We start from the raw sequence: 27,198 nt of genomic DNA on the forward strand, positions 1-27,198 counted from the left end.
GAGAGTCCATCCATTCAATTTGTTATCCATTCTCTTTTCATATAAATTATAATGGTCTCAGGTAAAAATTTAAAGAGTCTTTCATAAAATATAGACCTTTAGAAAAATAAATTTTATGTCCAGATTTATGAACACTCTAAAATAATGCAGTTTCAAAGAATTCAGATTGATTCATGTGTTTCAAAAAGAAAAAGCTGTTCCAATGAATTCATATTTTTGCCTACCTGCAAGACCAACAAAAAAATAATCAGAATAATCTGTTAAGAACTGCATGGTATAGAGGTATTTCTATAAGTCTATATGGTAGCCTGAAATATATCACAGAGATGCACAATATCCATACTGTGCCCTGCTTATGGCAGCTAATCAGGAACTATCATTAGTTAGTGATTAATTAAAGGAGGTACACCTTAAGTCATTATGACCAGTTGGTATTGGCAGGAATCATGTTTATTTTTTTGAAAATTTCATCTTGTCAAGCCTCATTAGGACACAAGTTGTCATATTAACTTATCCTTTATGACAACTGATATGATCACACTATGACACAACACGCACTAAACAGTGACATGCAGTGTACCGAAACAGGACAGCAAAAGTGGACTTTGGGGAAAAAAAAAAACAACCCACATTTCTCTGAAAATGACATGAAAACACACTGAACAAAATGCCTGCCTATAATCAGTAATTTGCATTAAACAGAAATGCCTTGTCCTTCTCACATTGCATGAACATCTATATGTCAACAGGACCAGGATTGCACCTGAGTGTCTTGTTACGGTCAAGGTGAGTGGAGGAGCCAGAGGAACTGCCAGCATGATGCTGTCTGTGCTGAGGGAACGGACTATAGGTCTGTGGAGGTCCAGTTCTGTAGCAAATAAAATTTATGATTTCAAATGTGATGAATGAGTCTTTGCTCTTTCCACAGCACTGAGAAAAGATAGAAATGGCAGGACTCATATAGTTCCTTGAAACTATACTTAACTCATGAGTTTTGAGCTACACACATACACAGCCACTCTGGAAGTCGGGTGACTCCACTCAGTAGCTCCCAGGCTACTGAAAGAGATACTGTCCTGCTCTTGCAAACTCTCCACTGTCTTTTGCCTCTCATGACTAAGGAGAGGACAACACCAGAACAGGAGGGGATGCAATGCTGGCAAATTTTGGTAGGGGGATGCAAGTACTTATAGTTCCTAAATTGTTAGTTATCACTGTGATTCCTTTTGCCTTGTGCCTAATTTGGTTTTGCTAGCATATGGTAACTGATGTAATATGCAAGATCTACTTTACCTTGTTTATTGATGCCTATGGCAATCTAAGGCTTGTAGTGATCAAACCAGTATGTGTCTGTTCCGGGTCCACCCTGGGAGCCCCCGCAAGATTACTTTCTTAGGCTTCCATCTCCACACCCTCTTGCCAAACTCCACACAAGTAAAGTTGCTTGAAGTGTGTAATTTTTCATTGTGATATGTGCGATTACTATTGTTTACAGCTGATGAGATGCATAATTTTATTCACTCTAATTAAATATAGGCTCAATCCTTTTCTGGGAGACATTAATCTGAATTCTAAAGCTGTTTAAAAGAGGTCATCTCACAGCAGTGCCTGCTTCAGCATCTAAGAATTTGTCGCAGTTGAGGCTAAACCATTTCAGAGGTGGATTAACTATGCCTGTGCTTGCACTGTACCCTCCTGACGTGTGGGTGTGTTCCTCCTCTCAGCCCTGCTGAGCTGCAACCCCTTGCTACAAGAAGGAAAGACTTGTTTAGCCCACCTTTGCTTGTTTTTCCAGCCTCAGTGTGAAGAGATGCAAACCCATCTCTGCAGCCTTGACTTTCTGGGGGCAGCAGCAGCAATGTGATCCCTGCTTCCTCTCCTGTCAGACGACACACTCTGCTACACTGTGCCTACAGTGCTCTTACCATAGCTAAGAAATCCTTCTCCGGGAGATCAATTTTTGCAAATAGAATCATCCTGTGGCAGATGGAAATAATATGCTCAAAACAACATCCCACCCCCATTGGTAAATGATCCTCTTACATGTGTGAATTCATTATCTCTCTAGGGGCAATATAGACTTGAGCCATGACATAATCCAAGGTTATCTTTCAGGAGGAGATGAAGCTGCCTGGCATAATGCATTGATTGATGAAGATAGAGTGTCAACAAATGAATATATGATCTGCTCAAATTAAAAGAAAATTCAATTCACAGGCTGAAACAGCATTTAGATAGCATTAAGGATGAGATAGAAACCAACAAGTCAGGAAATTCTGCAGTGAAAAGCATGTCCTATCTGTGACTTTTCTGTCTTTTGTAAATTTATGCCACATTATTCAGCTAGTTATCAAGTGTGTCCTCATTTTTGCATTTGTGACACAGTATCTTAGAAAACATCGTTTTAGCATCAGCTATGTAAAATAATTTTTGTAAACACAATACGATGCATTTAACATACTTTTGACCCACAGAATACGTACCTGTGGGTGTTTTTTGGTGTAGCTAATAATATTTTGGTATTAAGTCATTACACAAAACAAGAAAAAAAATAGGAATGCCTTTTGCAGAATGTAACTCTGCATAATATTTTGATAATCAAGTGTGCTTATATTGTCAACCATTTTGTATATACATAGATCACACAATCACCATGCCAGTCTACTCACAGAACAGTGTTTTGATTTGGGAGGACCCATTATCGTATAAATTGTTTATGGTTCACGTAGTAAACAAAATGTTTTAAATGAAAATTTATAGCTTTAAATTAAATTTTGAGAAGGGCAACATTTATTTATTATGTATCTAATCTTTCTAACAGCCTTGATAGACACACACAAAGGCACACAAATATTCCTTTTTATCTTTATCGTGATTGTAATTTTTTCAAGAGAAAAAAACCAACAAACTGAAAGCCTACCACTGGCATTGCTCCAGCAGTGAAGGCTGAACTGGATGCTCATGTCAGCTGCACATCTGGCCTCTGCCAGGCAGCTCTGGTTTTAGCCTGCAGACCTTGCCAGAGTGGCCACAGCCTCATCTCATCCCTATGCTGGCCTTTTGCTAACATTTCCTGAAACAACATGCAGTATGAGAAGGGAATTCAGATGCTCCAAACCAAGTGGGCCAGAGAGCTGACCTTTGATGTTTGTTCTAAGCATGCCCATGGACACTGCTTTGGAGTATCGACTCTGTCCCTTTCTCTGTATATTTAAAATACGCGTTGTCATGCAATGATGTTACTGCACTGAGGCAGAGGCAAGAATCTGTGCTTGTTTCTGCACCCTCTTTGAGACTGCTGTTGGACAGAAGAGAATGATTCCCAGCAACAGAAAGACATTTCACACCAGAATTACAGTAACTGAAGTTTCAGAATGCACTGGGAAATGTATGAGGTACTGCATTTTTCCTGTGAGGAATTGTAACTTGTTTGCCCTATTTTTATCCCTTGGACTTCTGATCAATCTGAACTGCATTAGATATCCAGCTTCCTTTGAATTAGGTCAGAGATATCCCATCTCAGGCCTTGGAAAACTTCATAGGTCAGGGAAGAAGTCCTCACCCAAGTCAGTTATGCCTGGGCATGTTAAAGATAGCCTGGCCAGTCAGAGAAAATAGTGCTGGAACAAATGTCTGACATCTCTGAATATATATTTGCCAATTATAAAGAAGCCAAAATATAGTAGATTTAGACTTTTTTTTCTATTCATCCTGACATTTGTTTCCTTAGGTGTTTCAATTCTAAATTTCCTAGCTCTCAAAACCCAGGTTCTTGAATGTATATATTTCCACAAAATTGTCTATGTTGGTGAAATGGATTTTACAATCAGAAAATGTAGCTATTTGTGCTGATTTTGGCTGGGATAGAGTTAATTCACTTTACAGTATCTAGTATTGGGCTATGTTTTGGATTTGTGCTGAAAACAGTGTTGATAACACAGGGATGTTTCAGGTACTACTGAGCAGCGCTCACACAGCATCAAGGCCTCTTCTGTTCCTCACACCACACCACCAGTGAGGAGGCTGGAGGTGCACAAAAAGCTGAGAGGGGACACAGCAGGGACAGCTGACCCCAAATGACCAAAGGGGTAGTCCATACTAGATGATCTCAGGTTCAGCAAATAAAGCTGGGGGATGAAGAAGAAGGGGGGGGGGCATGTTTGGAGTAATGGCATTTGTCTTCCCAAGTAACCATTTTGTGTGATGAAGCCCTGCTTTCCTTCATTTGGCTGAACACCTGTCTGCTGATGGGAAAAAGTGAATTAATTCCTTGTTTTGCTTTGCATGCATGCATGGCTTTTCCTTTACCTGTTAAACTGTCTTTATCTCAGCCTACAAGTTTTCTCATTTTTACCCTTCTGATTCTCTTCCCCCACCTCACCAGGGGGCTGTGAGTGAGCATCTGTGTGGGGCTTAGTTGCTGGCTGGGGTTAAACCATAACACTGTTATAATAATATTAATTATAAGTAATAATATTGTTTTTACTACTAATTTTGTTCATCCTTATAAAAGTGTCTAAGGATTTAATGTTGGTAAAAAAATGGCTGTCTCTATGGCTGCCTGTGTATGTCCATTATGTTAACAACCTTTCTGTCTGTTCTTAGTGTGTTTAGCAGAATTTTACTTTGAAGTGACAACTCTAACACTTTCATGAATGATAACAACAATAGCAATAAAAATTAAAATATTTTTATTTACTCCACTGTATAAATCAGCACAATCAAATTTCCGATTTCAACTGGAGCATTCTTCTTGATAGAGTTAGGGTCCTGTTACAGTTAGGGGACATTTATTTTAATTTCTTCCCTCAAGGTTATAGATACACCCTTGAAAAAAGGTTCCAAAATGATGCTGACCTATACAGTACTTTCTTCTAAGGGCCATATTCTTAATCTGCTTCTTGCACTATTTCATATTGAAAATGTGTTAATCAATCATTGAAATCACTGCACCGCTGCAGGAAAAATGCACTTAAACCTAAAGGTGACATTGAGTAGCAAGACAAAAAGTAGAAGTGGATTTGAAGTGACAGGCAAAGCCAGAATAGCGAGTATGTTGTTCAGATACTGGTATTTTATGTATCACCATTACTTGCATAAGTGATAATTCAGCAGGAAGACTTTAGTCAAGATTGGAGCCTCATGACACCAAGCGCCACACTGTATGGACATGAAACACAGTCCCTGCCTCAAACAACATTCCAGCTTACAAGGAAATGTAGAGTGGAAGGAAGAATGGAAGCAAAACCAAGTCAGGACTAGTACACTCCATTGTAACTATCTCTTATGTCTACTGCCCCACAAAATTAGTTTGTAAAATCCATGTATGTCAGCTGTCTCTTTGATTTTGTTTGGTTCTGCCTTCAAAGTCAAACTTTCAAGATGCCTAGCTTATGTCTGAAAACAGCACTCTTCACTAGTACTTCAAAAAAATCTTTTACTTGCTAAATTTTTCAGAGAAATTAAGCACCTACCTCCCATCATTTCCAAGAGAGGTAGGCTTCAGAGCCCTTTCAGAAGGATCACCTTGATGTTTGCAGTGCTGACTGCAGTGGCAATTACATTATTTAAAAGATGGCAGAAAACTGCTTATACTGATGAAAAGATCACTGGAACATGCCCTGGCACAACTGCCTACTGCCAACTTCAACAAATTGCAGATTCCACACTGCAACACTACCACAATACTTGATGATCTTCCCAGCTCCTATTCAGACCCTGGGGTGGGGTTTATATAAACTAACTACAGATGTTGAAAACCTACAGTCCTCAATAAACCAGCCATGGAAGATGAATTGTGGAGAAGAGGCACTTAAGGGTATATTTCATCTCACCCAAAAGTAGAAGTGCAAAATAGGTCAGAAGAGGTTCTATTTTACAGCAAGCTCTATCTGAATTTCAAAATCAGTTATTCCTTTTATTCCTTTTGGAAAACTACTCCAGACTACACTCCCGTGAACATTAACCTGAACTTGTTACCCACTGGGTGAGAAGAGTGGCTGAGTCTCCCTTGTGAGTCTAGTGCAATGGGATTTAAACCATGCAATTGCCAATTTAATAATGATCCTATAAATAGACTGTACATTGCTCACTTGAAGCAATTCAGTACAGAAATACAAATCTGGGTCAGCAGTATATTAAATGAACTGAACCATTCTTGAAATATAAATCTTCCTTTCTCAGCTAATGAACAGTAGGTTGTTTGTTGTTGTTTTTAGGGGGGGGGGGGGTTGTTTGGTTGTTTTTTAATAATTGGCAAAATGCTCATAATTGTTCTCATTTTAGTTACATAATACATACCTTGTGACTACTATGAACTAGAAGATCCCTCCTAAGGAGCGAAGGTTAAAAATCAGCAGCTTATTGGTTTCAAACTTCTTCTCCAGTTGCATGATAATAATGTATGTGTCACTGCTTTCACATATTCACCATGGAGAATAAAGGTAATTAGAAGCTACTTATGCCAGAGATATTTGTAGCTATAAAGAGGATATTGTGACCAATATGTGGTAATGAGATCTGTGCTACTAATGTGCAGAATTTTAACAAAACAAAAGGCTTATAAAATCCTTGTATATACTGGGGAGAGGACAAAGGGCCAGAATCAGTCAGAATGTTTTTTGGCTTTTAGGATTTTGCAGAACAGGATGTGGCTGCTGTCATGGGGAGGGAGGCTCTGCAACTACATGTGAGTAGGTAGCACTACTAGCTGAGGGAGCTACAGGCACCCTTCTGCCCTGTTATCACATTGTTGCTCACTGTGACACCTAATTTTTATTGTTCTGGTGTCAGTGGTGAACTGAGAATTGTACCCAGGCTCCCAATATGCTCAGTGGCCCTATGTAAATGGGACTCAGAAGAGACCCTGTGAGGCCCAGAGCAGGATGTCTTGAGGCTTGTGCCCTGTGTTACAAGGTGGATGTCTCAAACATGCTCCGCCATGGGGCAAGGATGCCTTGCTCCTGGTTCACAGGCTGTAGGCCATTTGCAGAGCCAGCCTGGAGGAGTTTCCCAAGAAAAGACACCTACTGGCTCTCTTTTGAGTAACTGAGCCAGGTTCACTCATCCTATTTTCAAACAAGGACAGAGGAATAGCATTCATGATATTGAGACACAATCCTATTTATGTCACAGTCCTGGGAGAATCTTTCAGAGGCAGGTGTTCCCTTTTCAAGCATAATGTTCTGACTGCCCTCTTAGTTGTTTTGCTAGCTCACTGATTAGGGCATTCAGCTGAAATATTTGGAAAAGAGGCTTAAATCTCCTGCTCAGATAGAAGAGGGTAAACCTGGGACATGCATTTGGTGGAAAGATAATTTAACAATACTACCACTAGAAAGAAAACAATAATCACCACCCTCTTCTTTTGTATGTCCTAAAGGCAAGGGGAACCGCAGCTTCATTTTGGCAAGGAATCCTGCCCAGAGAACTTCAGTCCAACCTAATAGCACCTACAGAATGGAGGAGCTGGACATTGATTTACCAGATCTCACACTCTGGCTTGATTAGATAGACCCAGCCACACTGTGGCTGCTTGTGGGTGCTGAGAGATCCAGCTGCATCCACCTGGAAAAATGTCTTAGCACTTCAAGCAAACACAAAAGCAGATACAAGTGGGGCTTTCTGAGACTGCAGTTTTGGACTGGTGCAGAATTACAGCACATTTTAGATTTGGCTCAAAGTCAGCAATCATGTTAACTTCTGATTTGTATCCCATTATATCCAGCTCCCAGCAACAAAATTCTCACTAGCATTAACTAGAAAAGGCTACAGCTCTCAATATTGTTGCTTATTTCAGTGCAGTAACACCATGGACAACCTTGTCTCATAAACTCAGGGGAAAAAAACACATTTATGCTGATGCACCAATAACAGAAGTGTCTACTGGACAGACCAATATTTTCCAAACCAGGCTTGCTTAAAGCATAAATAAATGACAAAGAAAATACACTGATCCCTTTGTGTGTAAAACTGGAATGGCAAAGAAAGCAGTCCAATTGATCACTGTTCTATTCAGTCTCTCTGGAGACATTATGCCTGAGGAAAAAAAAGAAAAACCCTATCAAAACCAGAGTTGCATAATGCCCTTTGGGTGATGTTGCTTACAAAGAAAGATATGGATCACTATTGGTTTACTACCTGTGAGCTGGGCCATTAGCTTTAAAGCCTTGTAGAACGGCTAGGTTTTTAAAAAAACCCTAATCCAACACAGAGCTAACATTTTAAAAAAAAAATTTATTGTGTGATAAAAGAAGCTAAGAAGGATAAATAAAAAGGAAAGAAGAAGAACGTGATTTTGAAGAAACAGGTAAGAAGAAATAGTTGATATTCTTAAAAGGGTGCTTTGGCTCATAAAGGATGAAGGTAGGAATTAGTTGGGGTTTTTTGTTTATTGCCATGTTCCCATGAAAAAGAAAGGACTCAAAAATAGTATTGGCCTATCTTTAGAGACATCTATTTCATTTTGCCTTCTATGGAAAAGCTGAACAGAAGGGGAGGATCCTGGCTGCTGTCATTGAAGCGGTTTCAGTCAGAGTGAATAAAAAGCACAGCTGCCAGAAATGATACATTGCTGGCTAAAGTGTAAAGTCCAAATATTCATTTTCTCATTAAAATGGGGCTTTATCGCTAGTGGATGGAAATAGGCTGGGAGGTTCATTTCTCCCTGTGTGGAAAAACTAACAATGGGAAACATCATTCCAGTATCAGAGATAATATAAATAAAGCAAAGGTTTAATCTCACTGCCACAGGGAGCATGATCCTAGTCAGTCCGGAGTTCACTACCACACTGGGGCCAAATTTCAGAAAGTTCTCAGTAGAATCCTCAGCAGAAATGCTGTAAATGCAGAGGATTCACCAGTAAAACAGATCAGTCACAATATTTTAAAGGTCTTTGTCCTTCGGGTTTGCAAAATTTATAGTAAACATACAGATCTTAGTATATGATTATCTGACTTTTTAAAAAAAAACTTTTATAACTAAGTTAACTGCAGAAATGTGTGATTGATACAAAACCTGAGCACATAAAAAGCCTACTGCTGCTTAAATGGTCAAATTTTGCCAAGCTAGTTTAAGGTTAATCTCTGCTTTTATCAACAATAAACCCTGCAGGGGTAATCTACACGGTTGTGAAATGAATTGCATGGCTGAACTACTGGCCTGCCACACAGGGATTGAAAACTAGAACTGCTCTTCCCATTGGTCACATTCAGTATGGGACAGAGGTGTCTCTGAGTTAAGCGCTTCTCTACCTTGCATTTAACAACCAGCTCCTAGCTGAGAATACAGAATTAGATGCCTACAATCATTACAGAGGGAGAATTAGGTGACTCAGAATAGCAATCCAATCAAACCCACATATTGAGCTGCCTAGAGCTAGGAAATAAGCGTAACTATTAAGGCACAGACCTGGGAAGCATGTCTGAAACTGTTCCTTTCTCTTGAGTGTATTCAGGCTATCAAAACAGTTCTACTCAGGGTCACCAGCACACCTTCTCCAGGTGAACACCTAGAGTCTTCCTTCAAAGGACTGCGTGCTTTCACTGAGACATCCTGCTGACAGCAGCTCACTTCCACTCACAGCTGGGATGCAGGCCACCGTCAGATCCATGTGAGGACAGCATATTCGCAGAACACACATGCCACACAAACACTGGACACTTTCAGTTCAAGAGCCAAACCCCTTTCTTATAGTCAGAACTCATACTACCTATCCTCCACCCACAGGCTACATTATATTCTCTGTCATACCCACCTGGGCATAGCCTTCAGCTTTTCTCTTGCACCCTGTTTTCATCTTTTGGTTTCTTACCTAACATAACATCCAGTCACAGAGCTTGTTACTGTGTCCATCTTTCTGAAAGATTTGCAATTTTGGTCCAGCAGAACAAACAGCAATAACAGATTCAGTCACAACTCAGCCATGAAGGACCTCATCTAGGGCCAGAATTTCACTGGTGGAGCTACATTGCATATAAATAACAGAAAGGCGATCCAAGCACCAGAGCAATTTGAGTCTAACTATACTTCATAAAATGGCAGGAAAGTACAAATGGAGAAAAACTGGTCACTGCAAGCAACTTCACCTGCCTGACCTTTGTGAAATAATTATCAATATTGATCCAAGAACACCCAAATAGCTCCTCTTTCTGGTCCTTTATATAAGGGTAAAGTTTAAGCTGTCCCAAAGCATTCTCAGGGTTTGTTGAGTCCTACAGATGTCCCCGATGAGGCCTCTTGGCCTTACTTCAAAGGGGAGCTACTGCTACCCTCCCACAACCCAGGTCTCAAGTGACAGAAGCAGCTGGGCTTAGTTAAACAGTTACCAAGCAAAAGTTAACATCTTGCTCTGCTGTGCAAAAGGTTGTTCTAAATATTATTTCCACTACTTATTTAACTTTACTAAAAGAACAAAACATTCTCTTAAGAATAATACATTTTGAGTATTGTTGGCCTATCTTAAGTAAGATTCATTCACTAAGTCTTCATTCACTAAGCCTGTAGGGTTTGCTTTATTTTTTCTTATTTTTTGGTTTTTATGGAAAGGCATTAAATGCTTCTATAATTCATAGACTTACAAATAATTTATACAACAGTATTACTCATTTTAAAACCTACTTCATGGTACATAAAAATGTCTTTTGTAAAGTTATAACAAGAAAATCATAGTCTCATAGGAAGAATCCTCTGCAGTGAAGACTAATTTTAAAAGCTCTGTGTTGTGAAGACAGCCTTTTATTTATTTCAGTTTGGTTTAAAGACTTTTAACAGACTGTTCTGTTCATCCTGTGTTTGTCCTAAGTTGTGGATTTCACTCGATGAAAAACCCCATCATTTACTATCACAATTTTGGGTCAGCTTTCATCACATCCACATGGAGCAGCGTTCTGGTGACAAGCTACATGTTCCTCACCTGACATAATTTTTCAGCAGCCCGCAGGCATCGGAGAAACTGTGGATATTTACACCAGTGGAAGACCCTCATCTGTGCTGTGTTTTTACTGTGTCACGTTTAAGCAAAACAAAGTATGAAAATGTTTATATTCTACAGAAGATGTTGAATCCAGCTTTTCCCCTTGATATTTCTAGTCTTAATATAGAAAAAAACCCCATCATCCTGAACTTTAACATAGACACGTTTGAATTAGTTGCTTCACATATTGCTGAATTTTATTTTAGGTGTCTCAGTTCCTATTAAGGTTTGGTTAAACTTAGTGACATACTGACGCTAGGGGACATTACTAAAGTATTCAAAGCAAAAGCTATTTATTATCTCTTGGTGGGTCAGAGTTGGAATACTCAAAGAAATATTTTACAGGTTTGAGAGCAAGTTGAGGAAGTGATCTATATGTACGTAATCTATCTCTCTGTCCATTCTGGGAAGGAAAGAAGGCAGTATGTGAAAGGACAGTGCCTCCAAAAGAGGGGAAAAAAAGACCAGAAAGGGGTAAATTAATCCTTAATATAATCTGTGTCATTCTATCACTGACCTTTTTCATTTCTCCATGCATGACTGTACTCCTTTGACCATCAAATAGTATCTGCTTAATAGTAGCACGGTATTTATAGTTGATTAAAAGCACTAATAAGTTCAGATATTATACTTTCTATCAACATTTAGCCAGCAAAGAGCAGACTGGAGAATGACATAGTTCAAAAGCACTAATGCATGGTAACAATAAAAGTGCTGGAACACACACTGAAAAAATCAGCCTATTGCATTGTGACTGATGCCTGCTTATTTTCACTGTCCTTAAATGAGTTAATTACATTAGTTATTGCTACAGTTCTTGAACAAGTTTGTGCTGAACAGTTTTGTGGTTTCATAAATCATCATCAAGCATTAAAAAAGCCTCACTCATATGAAGAAATCTGCAGTAAAATGCTGTTCTTAAGGTAAAACAGAAAACATTTAAGAGTGAGAATTTGTCTTGATTTTTCCCACAGTTCTTGTAACGGATGCAGATCCTAATTAGGAGTGGAAGAATTGATAAAACCACTCAATCCCAGACGCTGAATGTCTCAGCAGCAGAAGGAACTGAAATCAGCACCACCAGAATCATCACGCACCTGGTGCCTAAATGCTATATGTCAGGACCCCCAAAATAATAAAACTGATTTCAAACAGCATTGATAAATGCAATAGAAAGTACATTTGGGTGTCTGGCTCTTTCACTTGTGTTTCCTGAGGTGGGTTCATGCTGAGTGAAGGCTGAGACTCTCATGGATCTGTGCTATCACACATTTAGAAGACTTGAAGATCAGAGACTTTTAAAGACCTCCTTGCTATCACAAGATTCACAGTACAGTTATAAGAGCTATCAACCTTGGATTCTTGCATTTCATTCACAGTTGAATAATTACTTTACTCTGTAATTCTGAATAAGTAGTTTTCTGGCCAGCAAAGGATGGAAGGATTAATATTAAATATGGAATATCCAGAAGTGGTGATAAATTCAAAATTACTCTGAGGAGTCATACCAAGCAAGTCCAAAAAAAGAGTGAATGAGTCAGAAATTTTAACATCAGAGAAAATAACTCATTCAGATTGTAGTCTAAAACATGGAAAAGTAATTTCTTCTAGTTGGATTTTTCAAATATACAGGTAAATATGTGGCATTTCATGTCCAGAATCGTTGACTAACAGACATTAAAGCTGGAAGCATGGAAAACAATGAATGTACAACATTCAAAGAAAACAAATTGGATTCAATGAGAAAGTCCCAGTAAAGATGACAGGAGGGAAAAAAGGAACAATGAACAACTGACCAGAAAAGGAAAAGCAAAAAATGTACTACAATTAAAATGTCAAGACAGTTACTTGATCTTAATTGCAAATAATTTCTCTGTGTTTAGCAGCTCTTCCCGGACTGAAACAAATATGGTTGTTCTCTAGATTAAGTATGTTTTTACCATTTAAGACACAAATTTCTGCCAAGTGTCTAGAATTCTGCAACCACAGCCTTTTAAACTAAAGCAGCAGATGTGCTCCAGCAGTCGAGCTTCTTATGAACTGAAAAGCAGTATTTTACTTGAATGTAGGTGAAGAATCCATAAAGTTTTGTGTTTTGTTTTGGATTTTTTTGAGCATGTTAGCCACTCATAGTGATATATCCTTTTGTTTCTGGAATCTAGAATTTTGACCATGTTTCCTAGGGCCTGATTTATTTCTACAGTGTATCATTTCTACACCAGTGTGGCAACACTGGTTTTAACAAGAAGAAGACTTTTGAAAGATCTGTTCAGTGGTGAATCACAAAGCCTGCAACACCCAGTTTATTTCATTGCTTGTTTGCATTGTTATTCTGCAGTATTCAGAGCCTGGATATAACAGTTCAGAAAAAACCCGAACTCCTACTGCAGTCTCTGAGTCACTCGTGTTATTTTGTCACAGTTTTACTCTCTAATATTACCCTATGGCATTTTGCTGAAATTTTCTTCATTAGGCTATTCAGAAACCAAATGGGAAATTCAGGATGAGCCTGTTTCTGACAAAAGCCTCCTCTCAACTTCAATTTTCATGCTTGAAAGGGAATGAAGGCCACAGAACACAGTCACCAGTTGCATTGCTTTGAAGGAATTGAAACAATATCTAGAGCCAGGTTCAGTGCTTCACCTCCTATGGGAGGGAGAGAGGATGTGGTCCAGTGCTCTGGAAACGTGTCTAGGGACTGCCATGCTCTGGGCTTGAGATATTACAGCATGCTGCCCACTTTCCCATCCTTTGGCTGGTTCCCCAGAAAATCCTTGTTCTGGGAACTGCAAGAGAAGGTAGTTATATTTTTTTAATGAGCAATTTCTCTATTGTGCCAGATCTCCACAGGGGAGCTACTTTGGGCTCAGAAGACATATAAGACCCTTGTAAATATTTGCAGGAAGTAAACTTAAACTCAGAATTTTGCTGGCAACAATATGTGGCTGTGGCTGGCAATGTGGTCATAGCCAGGTTCAGATGTATGGGAGATGAGGGAGACCTGAAAAATGACAAGCAGCTCAGTTTGCATATCTGAACCCCAGCTGGCTTCTGGGGCACCTTGTGAAAATGCTGCTGTTACAAGGAACTTGAAGTAAGGCTAGGAAGCCACCACTGAGCATGTGTCTCTAGTGAGTGGTAAACAGCTTTGACACAAATGATCGTAAGGATGCTGCTTGATGTGTGGGAGCAAGGATGCATGGACTCCTTCAGGGAGACTTTCTCTCTAACAGACTGTGAAGGTCATCAGATTTGTTTCTTCACCAACCTGCTCTTATGGGCAGTGCTCTTCACAGACAGCAGGCAGGACATATGGGTACAGCTGAACTGCTTTTAGGCTCTGTGCCTGTCAGGCCATCCCCACAAGTTCCCGTGGCAGCAGAAGTTAATGCCATTGATGATGATGCTACGGATGTCAGCATATATCATCAGTGGAAGAAGGGAGAGGTGAAAGGGTGCTCTACTTGTCACAAGAGGACTAGGTAGATCTCTGTAAGGTGCATATATTCACTGCAGCTGAGGTTCATGTGCCTGAAGAACAGCACCTTTACAGCTGCAATAATCAGAGGAACTGTGAGTAATTCCATTAATAATCTCAGCACAGCTGATCACCTCACTTTTCCAGACCCCAGTGATGATAACTGGCATGTCACGGACAGTGGCAAGTTGGGAAGAGTTCTGCAAAATTTCAGTTACAACAGCAGAAGGTACTTGACAGTACTGAACTGCTCATCTATTCCCACAGGGGTCTGGCATACCAAACACTCAAAGAGTGATACTGATTTCTGAAACAATCTGGGCCTAGAAAAAGAGGTGCTGCTCCATAGCCCATACCTACTCCTGGAAAAATGCCATGTGAACAGATTCCTGAACCTTGTAACTGGAAAATAGCAGCCCACTGTTGACATGGAGGCCAACAGGCAAATTTAGGGTACTATCAAGGTAAAATGGGACTGATAGGGACAGCAGGAGTCTCCAGTCTTCTTCTCAGGGCTTTGAGGACTGCCAGGCATGTGGCTGGAGCTGGTACCCATTGTGCGATTGCATCCCTGAGAGATGACAGTGGGAATGGAATATGGACAGCACTCACATGGTCCTCCAGTGTGGTGGCTTGCAGATGGCAGACAGCACTGAGGCTGTATAGTGCTAATATGCATGGGGATCATCTCAGGATGGGCATCTCTCCCAGGAAACCATGATTAGGACAGCCTTAGAAGTAATTCAGACATGGTAGTGTAACTTCACTCTATTCAGAATTAAATCCACTGGGACACATTTAAAACGATTGCTAGCTCAGGAACAAGCACATGCTACCCCATGGTCAACTTGCAGGTAAGAATCTTTAACATATTAAAACATTGAAAAATGTGTTTCAGTGAAGATTTACTGTAATTTTTACCTGTAAATATGTTTCCACATTCAAAACCTCATTAGAAGTCTATCATTATGGACTCAAAAAATCTCCATGTAGCTTTAGAAAACAAATAGCTTTCATTGCAAACAAGTAATGCTTATTAAAGCTCTTTAAAAGGTAGGGGTGCTCAATGTAAACATTGACATTTTTTTTTTTTTTAATGTGTGTACTGATCAAATACCTTCCAAACCATTACAAATCATGTGCTTCTCCATAGCATTATTTTATAATTTCTATGACTAATGAATACAAAGAGCATAATGGGGATGGATGCTGGGTGAGACAGACACATACAAGTGCGTTAAGTCCATAGTTATATTTCTGTAGGACTAATTAGTCCAATGTAGATTTGGGAATTCAGTTTGAAAAGATGTGGAATGTTTTCAGATCTTGCTGTTAATTTCTTTCAAATAAGCTTTTTGTTTTTTTCTTCTATGAATTATTGTGCGGACATGTCCAGAAAACATATTACCAAGGAAAGCCTTTGCATTTTAAAAGCCTGGAAATTTATCCTATTTACAGATTTGAAATTACAGAATTAAAAAAGAATTGGAAAAGAAATTCCCCACTTTCTGGTTTCCCCTACTTTTGGATGAAACTGATTCTTATGCTAGAAAAATATAAGGAATTAAATATAATATCCTGGCTTTTCCCAAATATTTAACAGATGTCATTCTAAAGTGAATACACCAGGAATAATTCAACCACTTAAATCTCTATCCTGGGCTTGTAATCACCAGGAGTTCTTGAAAAGCACAAGTGCTACTGACCTCTCCTATGTACAGCACCAACCACCTCTTCACTTTGGGCCAATGCCATAAACTGGGGAGTGATACCTGCTGACTTGATCACAGTTCACACAAAGGTAGCTGTGATTAGTGCCCAGCACTGCACCATCTTAAGGAAATTATCAATTTGCTGGTGCATTAATCTAAAGACTCATAAATTGTTCTGTTCTCTTTGTGGCTGAAGAGTCCAGCCTTGCTGTGATATCTTCTTTCTGTTTCTAGTGCAGGCACTTTTCGACCTATTTATTCCCACTGATTGGAAACAGTTGTTGGAATATTATTCACTAGGGACTACAGTTTAATGCAGTATCACTACAGTACATATACATTCAATAAATTAAATAAATGAATGAATAAATAATACCTCCCAGCTCCATACAAAAGAGTCGTGTGTATCACTGTGCTGTACAGTGTCATGTCAACCCAGCAAATCCCTTTTCCTGTCACAGTATTCATCATTACACCACCCAGGGTTCATAAAGTACAATTTAAAGATAATGGAAAAAATACAGGACACAACATGTTTCTGGCTGATAATATTGATTCCAGGTGTTCTGAGAGAAAAATTAATTCAGTCATATGTTCCAGCTATAACACTGCTTACCCCTTTTATGGATGCCTGTTGAAACGGTTCCTAATATTCTGCAGACCCCAAACCACAGATCAAAACTAATTACAAAAATTAAGCTAATTGTTTAAGAGCTTGCAGCAGAGCGCAGATTAGAGACACCAGCCACTGCACAAGGCCACCTGAGTCTTTTCTCACCCATGTGGAGTTTATGAGAAGAATGATACTCAACTGAGAAAATAAATTCAACAGATACAGTCTTAAACTTTTCCCAGGGTATTATACTCTTGGAACGTACTTAAGTCACAACCACAATGTCCCCTCCTTTTTTTAAACTTGCACATAGCATATGTCAACAGATGCAAACCATTTCCATTTATTTCGATTGGTACATTAACCAGACTACTGGTTAGTGGGGCAGCTGAATCACAAATACTGTCGTATTAGTCTGCAGATCTTCAGCAACTCAATTCACATCTACGGAACTGAAAAAACAATTTGCCAAGCAGTTCACTTGTGGCCAAATATGAACTTATGACATGCTTGTGAACTCTTTTTGGCTACATCACTGACACCTTGCCATGGTTATTCATCATGTGCAATGTGTCATCTCCTGCTATGTGATGTTACCTTTGTCTCATGACCAACTGGTATTGCTAGGTGTGAGAACACCCATACAGATGTCAAACAATGAATATTGCACGTTGGAGATGGGTCCTTGGATGAAACTGCTTTTCTGTTGAGTAAAATAAATATGTCAAGGCTACCACATGCAATGTTAAAATATTTCCATATTATTTTCTCGTGTTCCAGAAAATTAACTATTCATTTTCAGAAGACCAGGGAAAAGTTTTAATTACCTCTGACTATAAAAACAGTGCAGTGCAAGAGAACTGATATGAAATACATCTTCACCGCTGGAGTCAAGGACCAGCAATATCAACTTCCTTGAGTCAAACACTGAATATATACTGGGCAGTAAAAAGCAGAGTCCCTTGTGCTGCCCACAGTGCTGATGAGGCAGAGTGCTCTTCCTTCAAACCTTGTTTGGAGTTACAGCTATGAGTGAAAAGACAAATGTGCTAGTCATAAAGCTCACTTGGATTTCCCAAAATTAATCTGCTTTTTGTGCTTAAAGAATTGTTTTTCATGTACAGCTTGTAGTCTTTCTTATAAAGGAAGTATGAGTTTGTTTAAAATTCATAACAAAGGCATGATGTCTCTTGATAAATCAGATTTTGAGTGTGAATGAAAGTGATTTAGGATTTGCACAAGCAATCAGTCTTTACATTCATATTTAGTAATCCTGTCCGTAAAAAGAATAATTGACAGTGACATACCAGGTGGTGAATCTGAATTTCCATGATCTGCATAGGATGAAAGTAAGGAAGTTTGTTCTGCCATTCTACAGGAGGCAGTCTGACAGCAAAGATTTAGACGTTCTTCGTGCTTACTTTATTTCTAGGTTATTCAAATACAGATTCCCTTGTGAGACATAATTCTAATTTAAACTTATTCCTATTTTAATTTTTCTATGAGATCATTTTGGAGCTACTTCAGAGCTGATAAATTGCTCTCTGAAGATAGCAAGCAAATTCCACTGCAGAGAAAGCAAAATAAGCTAATTTTTATCTATGTAACTCTGCAGTATTGCTGTTCTATATCCCTTTTCAGTTTATATTAGAATTCATCTGATCAGATATTTCTATTTCTTTGTCCTGTCTAGCTGAGAACTGTCAGTATGCAGTTATGTATCCCACTATCATGGGAGTGAAACTGTGCACATCATGAACACTTCTTCTCCTTGTATTGGATTCATACCTAGTTATATAGCTTTTATCATAAATTGACACCAGTCCCATATGTGATTGGTCTCTCTTCCTTGAGTTTTTTAGTTTTTTTTTTGTTACACTGTAACTTTAAAGCAAGCATGTGGATACTTATAAGGTCTTCTGCAAATGAATGAAAATTTATGCAAATAGACAATCTGGTGTTCCTTCATAGAGGACATTGGGAGGTACAGTAACTTGAAATTCACATTCCTATCTGCCTTTTCCCTTCAATTTATTGAAAATACCCAGACAGAATTTGACAACTTGTGTATTTATCCATCCTAACAGGCTGCATGCAGAACCTTTTGAAGACAAACCAGCCGTTAACAGCTGGAAAGAACAATGCTAACCGCTGTACTGTGTAATAGTTTTTACAGCTTAACTAGAACAAATAGGCTGATCCTTTGGTATGTAAATTCTAGCTTTGTCAATATTCACAGGGCACTGGGTTTATTTGTATTAGGTTTAGAAATGTACAAGATGTGCCATTTTTTATGTTCGTGTAGCATATTCTCACATCATGTTAAAAGTAAGGACCTTCAAATCACATTTGTTAAGAGCTAAAGATAATTAAGATTTAAAAAAATACTTATTAATCCCTTTTCCTGTGAATCTTATAAATATTTTTGTCCGCAGTGGGAATGGGCAAGAAACCAAGAAGTTTGCTTCCTGTATAAGTTTTTTCCAGGTGCCTACTTCAAAGTTTTACACAGCTTCTTCTAAATAGCATATATTCAAAAGGAAAAGAGGTGAATACTAAACTCTGTGTTTACTGTTAGGACACCACTGAGAAACCATCACTACTGGGGGAAGGAGCTCCTGCTGATCCTGAATGAAACTTTCACTGATGTATGAGATATAGGAGAATCAATCCATAATCCATAGGCTGGTTTGTGCTGGAAGGGACTTTAAAGATCATCTAGTTTCAACCCCCTGCCATGGTCAGGGACACCTTCCACTAGACCAGGTTACCCAAAGCCCCGTCCAACCTGGCCTTGAACCCTTCCAGGGAGGGGTCATCCACAGCTTCTCTGGGCAACCTGTGCCAATGTCTCACCACCCTCACAGAAAATAATTTCTTCCTAATACCTAATCTAAATCTACCCTCTTTCAGTTTAAGACCGTTACCCCTTGTCCTATCACTACACCTCCTGATAAAGAGTCCTTCCTTATCTTTCCTGTAGGCCCCCTTTAAGTACTGGAAAGCTTCTATAATGTCTCCCCAGAGCCTTCTCTTCTCCAGGTTGAACAACCCTAACTCTCTCAACCTGTCTTCATAAGGGCGATGCTCCAGACCCCTGATCATTTTTGTGGCCCTCCTCTGGACCCATTTGATCAGGTCCATCTTTTTCTTATGCTGGGTGCCCCAGAGCTGAATGCAGTACTCCAGATGGGGTCTCACAAGAGTGGAGTAGAGGGAGAGAATCACATTCCTCGACCTGATGGCCACACTTATCTTGATTCAGCCCAGGATGCAACTGGCTTTCTAGGCTGCAAGCACACATTCCTGGCTCATATTCAGTTTTCCGTATGACAATAGCCCCAGGTCCTTCTCTGCAGGGCTGCTCTCAATCCACTCATGACCCAGCCTGTGTCTGTGCTTGGGATTTCCTTGACCCATGTGCAGGACCCTGCACTTGGCCTTGTTGAACTTCATGAGGTTTGCATGATCCCACCTCTCAAGCCTGTCCAGGTCCCTCTGGATGTCCCATCCCTTCCCTCCAGCATGTCAGCTGCACCACACAGCTTGGTGTTGTCGGCAGACTTGCTGAGGGTGCACTCAATTCTACTGTCCATGTTGCCAATAAAGATGTTAAACAGTGCTGGTCCCAACATCAACTGAGGAATGCCACTTGTCACTGCTCTCTACTTGGACATTGAGCCATTGTCTGCAATGTTTTTAGTACGACCATCCAGTCAGTTCTTATCCACTTAGTGGTCCATCCATCAAATCCATGTATCTCCAATTTAGAGACAAGGATATAGTGTGGGACAGTATCAAATGCTTTGCACAAGTCCAGGTAGATGAAGTCAGTTGCTCTTCCCTTATCCATCACCATTGTAGCCCCATTGTAGGAGGGCTCCAAATTTGTCAGGCATGGTTTGCCCTTAGTAAAGCCACACTGGCTGTCACCAATCACTTCCTTATTTCCATGTGCCTTAGCACAGTTTTGAGGAGAATCTCCTCCATGATCATGCTGGTCACAGAGGTGAGACTGACTGGCCTGTAGTTTCCCGGGTCTTCCTTTTTTCCTTTTTTAAAAATGGGGGTTATGTTTCCTCCTTTCTAATCAGATGAAACATAACCCCTATTTTTAAAAAGGGAAAGAAGTATTATTAGTAGATTTAATTTATTAATTAATTTATATTTAGATTTAATTTTATTAATTATTGGTAGCAAATTAAGTGACAGGACATTTCCCTGTTAAAATAGTCTTAAACTGACAGCACTCTTCTCCCCTGTTTACGAAACTGCATACTATACCCGTGAATTACTATTGGGTTAACCCATCAGATCAAGTGACAAGTTAGGAAGAAAACTATCCCAAATAATAATCTCTACAATTTAAATACAAGTCAGTCCCCAGGTTTTCCACTGATTAAATTACGAAAATGCGGAGGAAACAGGAATGCCAACTCTCAGAGGAAAGAGGTGCTGGCATACAGTGGCCATGAGCCTCTCAGCCAGGACAGTCCAAGCTGATGGGGTGGACAATAAAATATTGACTCATTGTACAGTTTCTGAAGACAGTTACAAGTCCTGGCTTGGAAAGTCTGATAAGTGCAGTGTCTGTAACAGCCATGTGGAGACCATGATCTGACCTGCTTGTACCTGCCAAGAACCTTAACAGCCAAGCCCCACAATTTTCCAGCAAAATAAATGCAACATTAAGGTCTGAGAGCAAGGTATGGAGGTGATAACATCCTCCAAAGCTTGGTCTATTTAAAAGATAGGCCTTTAGTGTAAAGCAACTGCTTTGCCTTTCTACAGCTGGTGGAAAAGATGACACCTCAAAAGGGCACTTAATTCCACTTACTTCAGACATACTTTAGCTAGCTGGATTGTCCTCCAGAGGTTAGTCTCCCTCCATTGACCAGAGAAAGAGCTTCAGTAACTACTTTACACTAGATGTCTAACTTTTAAATTGCTGAGGTTAGTGAGCTGAATCCCATTTCAATTCCACAATTTTAGAAAGGTGGGGAGCCGGCTTGAATGATCATTTCTTCACTTATTTTGCCAGTGTTGTGCCTGAGCAGATGTTTCTACTGAGCTGTCTACAAGGACTCCAGAACTTCTCTCGAGTGATTGCCATTAATTTAAAAGTCAGCCATGTGTGAGTAGTTTAGACTGTGCCTCCCAAAAGTCCATTCATTACCTTTGTACTGAATTTTATCTATTTAAACTAATATACTTATGCCTTGCTTTCTCTAAATGACTGTGGAAACAGTATAATGTAATAATCTGAGTCTGACCCATGATGTCTTTAAAAACCTATGTGTGCTAGTATACGTGGGAAACTTTCTTGACTCAGATTTTCACTGTATATGCAAAGAATAACAAAGATGCAGATTCAGATGACAGAATTAATAGATTCACAATTAAATACCTGGCAGTCTGCCTCATGAATTCTGACGAATAACATCTTCTGCCATTAAACAGTATTATGTCAAAGTATATAAACACACCTTGTGTTCATCATCAGACCAAAAATAAATATTAGAGACATGAAACTGGGCCAGATGGTGCACAAGCCCAAGAGGCAATTAACAAATAAATGAATTAGCATTCAAATTAAAATAATTACAATTCCGATCACATACAAATATTGAGCTGTCAGATCCAAGCTTTGTTGGGAAATACAGCATTTGCTCATATTAATGGATGGAAGAATCAGAGAAACTATTGACTTGAAAGCTCAAAGTCTATTAAACACATCATCCCTGGATTACACCCTTTGTTCACTGGCACATCTGAGTGACATTTGGTTAATGGTTTGGTCTTGATAATATATTAGTGTAATCTCTCCCACAATGTGATTAACTGTACTGGAAATGCAGATGAAATATATATTCAGTGTTTTGCAAAGGGTCACAGATGGGGAGCATTACCTTCAACATTTGTTGCTATCTAGGCACAGAAATAGATAATCCATACTCAGTGGCAGACTACCAGGGCTTTTCATACTACATATAATGACCATACATAATAGATTTCAGAATGAAAACTAATTGTCTCATCATGCAACCCAGAGATAATAACAATATCTAATAATTAAGGAAAGGGAGCATCAACTCATTATACAATGTTTAATATGAAGGATTGGAGGATAATTACCAAGAGTTATCACTTAGGTTCAGTCAGTAATAGAGGTCAGACATGTAAGAGTAACCTGATTCTGCAGACACATACATATAAATACTCCCATGCACATGCACACAGACATGCACAATCCATCGTGAATGGCATAATTGAAATCAATGGGCCTACTCACAGAGTCTATGACTTATTTACTCTGTGGTGTCTCTAAAGTGGTCTGGTAGTGAGATTGGTCTGAAAGTAGTCAAGTGCATTTACATTCATTAAAATAATGTAAAAAGGCCTCAGTTTAACTAGGAATGAGGCCCAGGGTACATTAAGTAAATACATACATAAATCTTTGCACAATCAGAGCTTAAGGGCATTATGCAAAAGGTGGTGCTTTCAGATGAAGCAGTTTGACACAAGCAGTAGTAGTTAGTAGTTAGTAAACAAATATGAATAAGGCAAGAAATGTATATTTAAGAGAAATTACTCTGAAACAGCTCATTACTTTCTGATTATTATTTCTTCTGTGCCCTTTCCTACTTCACTCTGTTGTACCTTCTATGCCAAGGAACATGAAAGCACGTTACTCTCTTCGCTTTAAATTACTGATCTGTAATTCCATAGAGCAGGAAAGCTTCCTCTCCCCTCATTCTCTCTCCAACAGGATGTGTCTTCTGAGAAGCAAAATAGAAGCCAAATTTAGTTACCATTGAATCTGTTATGCACTTCCCACACACCTGTCCCAGCACAGAACTGCTGATGAGAAATGAGGCTGTACATTCTCCTTGCTCCACCACAACAAGCAGAGGGCAGGGTCTATGCTCTGCAACTGCAACTGCATGCTACACAGTCCTCTCCCACGTCTGCACTGTGACAGCAGCTATCCATGCATGAGCCATTTACCACATTCACAAAACATTTATTCCTCATATACACGTTTGTTCCCTCTTGTGGAAATATTATGATGGGCTGGATGCAGTGGAGTTTTGGAAAATGGACACATCTCCTCACATATAGAGAACATACATGAATTAATATATCTGCCAAAGGCATAGACTGAATCCACTTGTCTTCTATCAGTCACAGTTATTAATCGTGAACAGCCTGGTCTTAATTTGGCATATTAGACAGTTGCTGGCATTTTCTCATTCTCAACATTTTCTTACAAAAAGAAGCAGATAGGGCAAAAAGTACAGTGCTGTATCTATACTGATAGAACTGAAGTACTGCAGCAGCCCTTCCCAGTCTGGACAGGATTACAGTGGCATTGAGGTATGTGAACACGATTATACATGTGTTTACATACTTATCACTAAAAGATATTCCTATACTGGAAGGGGAATAAACTACTCCAGTACGCATAATTATGATACTGAACCTATGCCCATCCTAGTAAAGCTATATTAGTAAAAATACCAGTCTTTCAGTATATAGGAAAATAATACCTAAAGAGTTTGGCAGCTTAATACATTGGTATAATAAAGCCTCTAAATGCTTTAGCTGTCACAATTGAAAAGGAGTATGCATCAGCTTAAACTACCTCCGTTGAAGTTTAACTGAGCACATTTCACTTCACAAGGAGGCTGGTTAAGCATATGCACATGGCCAGTAAGTGCAGCTCATGAAGAAATGAAACTGAGTATGCTATGATAGCTAGGTTGTTCAAAATGTTCGATTGCATGACTCTATCCTTCATTAAAATGACATGAGAATTGCTAATGTCAGATTTTTGTCTGTAATAGTTCTGGTTGTAAAGAAAACTTTGTCTATTTATTAATTTTGCTCAGAGTGGTGGAGCAAGTATCATATTTGGAAGGCCAGCACAAAGTACTTTTCCTTATTTGTTTCCTTAACTGGGTATTCTCTAGGGAGCTCAATTCCACAGTAACAGCGATGTCCAACCCAGATGGGCACCTGAGCGGCTGCGAGCAAAGCTGTGATCTGTGAGTACAAATGGTCAGATGTGAACTACAGAGTTACATCTGTAGATCCTAGAAAACTGTCCTGGATCACATTCAGCATATCTATCCAGTGTATTACAAGTAATGTTACACAGAGATGATTAAGGGACTGGAGCATCTGATTTATGATGAAAGGCTGAGTTGGGACTATTCAACCTGGAAGATCTTGCCAGTGTGCATAAATACCTGATGGGGCAGAGCAAAAAAGATTAAGTCAAATTATTCTCAGTGCTGCCCAGTGAGAGGACAAGAGCCAACATGCACCAATGGAAATGAAGGAAATTCCACTTAAACAGAGAAAAAAAAAAAAAAATCAATGTGAGAGTGGTCAAACACTGGATCAGGTTGCCCAGAGAGGTTGTGGTGTCTCCATCCTTGAAGATGCTCAAAATTCTGCCGGACACAGTCCTGGGCAACCTTCTCTAGCTGTGCCTGCTTTGAGCAGGGAGGCGGACTAGAAGATCTCCAGAGGTACCTGCCAACCTCAACCATTCTCTGATTCTATGATGCCACACTGACATGCTTCAAAGCAAGAGTTAATTTGTCTCTGGAGCTAGGATGATTGCTATCTTCTCTTTCACTTCAGATACCTTCTCCTACTTTGGACCTTTATATCAGTTCTGCTGTTTGCCCAGACTGTGACTATTTCCCTCTACTCTTCCACCAACTTCAAAGGAAATTAGACTATGTTCTAAAGCACATGATGTTAAGCTGTCAAAGATGCCCACTGTGTCCACCAAGGAAATCACTGGGAATGAGATACTTAGCCTACCTGTGTATTTTTGTGAATTCAGCTACATCCCTAAAAACTTTAACATTTTTATCCATAAATACTTCTGGCCCTAATAGTTTCCTGACCCAGATCAAATTCTATGGTTAAGAACTCATCCCCTTTGGGGATCTGAAGCTTTATTCACATCATTTATTCCATTCATTACTTTCCCATTTTCTATATTATCTGTTGTGGCCAAAGTTATAATTTTGAAGACAAGTGTTTTACAAGCCCTTGTTAATGCTATTACATTGACTCCTGTTTTCCCTCCTTACTTCCTCCCCCACCTCCATCTAGATTTCCTTAGGGTTTCTGTTTTCCTGTCAAAACAGAATTTCTTTAATAACCACAAGACCCCTTTAAGCATGAAAAATCCACCTGTACTGAAGCTTACAGAACTACTGCCTGGACTTCAGCAGTAAAAGCTGAAGTTGTATTATAGCAGCTGATTTTGATTCTGAGAGGAACCAGTTCAAGGTTTCAAGATCTTTGCATGAACTGATCACATGACAAATAATTGTGAGAAATTAACACTGGGACACCTGAATAAAAAGATATTGTATGGTCTTATTACATACTGTCTAGATATATAATAGAAAGAACACTCAAGAGAGCAAGCATATGATTATATACATATATATACATAATATGAATATATATATACTTCATGTATATACACACAAAGATATATATATGTACACAAATACATATATATGAATATATACACATATATATCGCTTGGTTCTAATCACAATATCATTTATTGATTTTGGTAAATTTAGCCATTATTTCCCTGTAATGAAAATACCTCTGCATGACGGATTAGAAGGCAATATTGGATACCACTGACTTCTCTTTACTGTACTGCAGGTGTTAATGCACTTAAAAGTGCTACACTTCCCTGATTAAATTTGCCTTCAGGAAAAAAGAAAGCATTTGTTCTTCATTAGCATTTTTGTTAGATGGGATCCCACAATCCAGTCTCGGGAACAAATGAGGCATTTTCACTCATCACTGCAGATGAGGTATATTTGTGAAACAGGCTTTTAAGAAATGCAAATTAAGCAAAAGCTATGAAAAAAAACATGCAGATGGGAAAAAATCCCAAACTACTGATAAGAGTGACACTTGTCTTTGGCAGAGTGCTCTCCTGGAAAACTGCACAGTGCAGGTCTTGGAGTCACCACCCCACCTGCACTTGGATGGCAGCAACTATGAATCCCTGCAGCTGAATGTCTGTGAGTTTTTAGTAATCTATATGAAATAGGCTACTGATTTCAAGCATGTTTTGGTGGCCCACAGCTCCCATCACAGACTCACTCCACCTGTCTTGTAACCTTGGCAGAGAGTAGGACAATTTGTGTCCGGATAAAAACTGACCAATCCCTTTAGCCCTGAGGGTGGTATTCCAGAACACATTATGAGGGATTTTTCATGGCAAAGCATCTCTTCAGACATAATACATTCAGGCTGAGAGGCTGTTAATCCATCCACTGTCATGAGCAACGTGTTTGTTTAATTATGTTCCCAGGCAAATGAAGATCTCTGTTGGCTAAATCCTCATTCTCCCCTCTCCTCCCCCCC

Source organism: Athene cunicularia (assembly GCF_003259725.1).
Source record: "Athene cunicularia isolate RWA chromosome 1 unlocalized genomic scaffold, athCun1 chr1_part2, whole genome shotgun sequence".
Taxonomy (NCBI): domain Eukaryota; kingdom Metazoa; phylum Chordata; class Aves; order Strigiformes; family Strigidae; genus Athene; species Athene cunicularia.